Source organism: Dipodomys merriami, unplaced genomic scaffold (assembly GCF_024711535.1).
Source record: "Dipodomys merriami isolate MVZ:Mamm:240054 unplaced genomic scaffold, mDipMer1.0.p SCAF_267, whole genome shotgun sequence".
NCBI classification, from domain to species: Eukaryota; Metazoa; Chordata; class Mammalia; order Rodentia; family Heteromyidae; genus Dipodomys; species Dipodomys merriami.
This window is the reverse complement of record NW_027204126.1, coordinates 536,058-538,803: the sequence shown is the minus strand read 5'-3', so window position 1 is coordinate 538,803 and position 2,746 is coordinate 536,058. Positions and strand designations below refer to the sequence as shown.

At 34.6% G+C, this 2,746-nt stretch overlaps 1 pseudogene; it reads right to left on the bottom strand.

Annotated features, from left to right (window-relative positions):
- Positions 1–2,218: 2,218 nt before the first annotated feature.
- On the bottom strand, positions 2,219–2,318 carry LOC138837241 (U6 spliceosomal RNA; annotated as a pseudogene).
- Between the last annotated feature and the right edge of the window lie 428 nt (positions 2,319–2,746).

The window sequence follows — 2,746 nt, the reverse complement described above, 5'->3', positions numbered from 1 at the left end:
TCACAGATACAATCGGTCTGCCTTCTCTAGCTGCTTTCCTAGCCTGGACCTATTCCTTCACTCTACAGGAAAAGTGTGATTCAACTGATTTCAGTCAGATCTGTTACTAGAATTATCAAGGATTTAGATTTTTGTCTGTAATTTGGTCAAAGCTATGTCTCTTTATGTAGGCTAATAAAAATGTATTTACTAATTTCAAGAAAATTCATAAAATCCATTTCCACCTCTTTTAAAAAATAAAATTGTTTGCTCTATAAATTGATTAGAGGCATGGATTTTGTGGCTAGCTAGGTCATTGTACATCTGTCTCTCTCTTCCTCTCTCCCTTTCATGGCTCTCATAGATAATGTGACTGCTCCATAATTATCCTAATTTATTTTGCTTTTATATTTTTGGTTGCATCATTTCACTTTCTGCTCTGCCATTTCCCAAATCATTTACATAGAAGGCATTATTTCATATTTTCTCATTCCTATAATAAGCTGCACATGAAGACACCACTGGTCCCATTTTCAGTCTGTACCTTTGAATATGGAGGAAACCTTTCCTTTGCTCTCTATGAATTACCTACTCTCCAGTTAGAATAATTTCCAATAGTAAAATTGGAAAAAGAGAAAGAAAATCATGGTGAAATAACAGATGTAGAAAATTCACTGTATTTTTCTGACCAGTTCAACCAACGTGAACTATTCTGGAATACATGTGCACCCCATTCCCACTGGTACTCACTGTCTCTGGTTAGGCAATTCTGATGAAGACAAGGAACAAGATGAAAAAGTGAGGAATGATATCATTTGCAAAAAAATGGAGAAGTATTAAAACAAATTTTTGTTTGGGCTGCTGAAAATAATTGGCTTACTACAGTGCAGACACTGCTTTCCTAAAAGGCCACTCATGTGAATACTAGGGATGATGATGAGTATACCTCTCTTCATCGGGAAGCCTCCAGTGGGCACTTAGACATGGTCCATGAGTTGGTGGCTCAAGGCAGATATTCATGCAATTACTGTGAATGGCTAGACACCCCTGCACAGTGCTTATATGTTGAATAATACCAGAGTGGCTGCTTCCTTAGTTCACATTGAGGCAGATACCAATGCCCAAAGTAAAGTCCTCTTGACTCCCTTTCATCTTGCTGCTTGGAATAGAAATATCAAAGATATGCTGGATTGCCTTCTATTGAAGCATTATATCAAACCAGGTCTGAAGAACGACTTGGAAGAAACTGCATTTAATATTGCCAAAAGGATAAATATGTATCACTACCTCTTTTAAATTGTGGAAGGCTGTAAAAATTGTTCTCCTAACTCATAATGGTTTGGTTAAGATTCTTAAATTTCAAAAATGCAAATCCATCTTTGTGTCTGTACAAAATATTTTCACAAGACAAAGCAACAGCAATATCTTACTTTAAAAATTCATGGATTCCATAGTATTCTTCAAGTGAATTGCCTGACTTTGATGTCAAAATGTATTCAAGAGTTGTTTGTATACATCTATAATGATTTCTGCAGGGTTTGTCATTTTTAAATCAGAAATCACTTTAACTTATCTGTTGAAATGAGTAGTACAGAAACTAAAAATATTTCTGGTGTTTGTATGAAAAAAGTATATTTTAAAATACTCTGTATTTTGTTTGTATAATGTCCATAATCTATTTAATTCTCTCCTAGATATAATACTTTGAATTATACATTGTTTTATAATATATAGGTTCGTTAATAAATGTGTTATTTCAGATAGCATTCCATATAGAAAAAGTTTAAGATTCCTTTTTTTTCCTAGGTCCTTATAGTATTTTATTTCTTTGGGATAAAATGACAATGTTATCCAATTTCAAATGTTTTGTAAAGATTATGCTATGTAAAGGCCATTCTAAGGTGAGGATTTAACACACTGATGTCAAACTAACTTTCAGTTCAATGAATTACATATATTGTTACATTTGCCTTTTTAAATTTTTTATTGTGAAAATACTGTACAGAGGGGTTACAATTACATGGGCAAGATAATGAGTACATTTTTTATCAAGCATTGTAGCCTCCTCCTGTATTTACCCTTCCCATCCATTCCCATCCTTCCCCTGCTTCCCCACTCAATCCTCCCTGCTACCCCTCCACCAGCACAAAGTTGTAAAGTTCATTTTTCGACATAACGACTTGTATTTTTGTAATAAATTTTTTAATGACTGTTTTTCATTTCTTGCATCTCAAGAATGAAAAATATGGAATATTTCACAAATTTTCATATCATCCTTGTGCAAGTGCCATGATAATCTCTATATTGTAGTAATTTGGGTAAACGTCCTGCTGAAGCATGTAGTATCCTGTAAATTTAAGTAGTTATTGATGCAATCTTTATACAGGCATATATCCTTGGTTGACTGTTTGTAACTAGGAAACCTTATTGTTCCTAAAAATGTTATTGATCTTACTTCTCTAAAATTCTGTGTATATTGGGAAAAGCTAATATTGTTTGGTCGATTGCTCACATTTGCAATTTTTTTTTAATTGTATTTTATTTTATTTGAGAACATACTGTACAGAGGGGCTACAATTACATGGGCAGGATAATGCATACATTTCTTACCAAGCATTGCAGCCTCCTCCTTTGTTTACCCTTAACTTCCCTTCCCCGCCTCCCCCCTCCCCCCACCCAATTTTACCCCCTCCCCCCAACCAATTATACCCCCCTCCCCCCCCACACCGACATTGTAAAGCTGGTTTTGACATGACATTTTGTACTT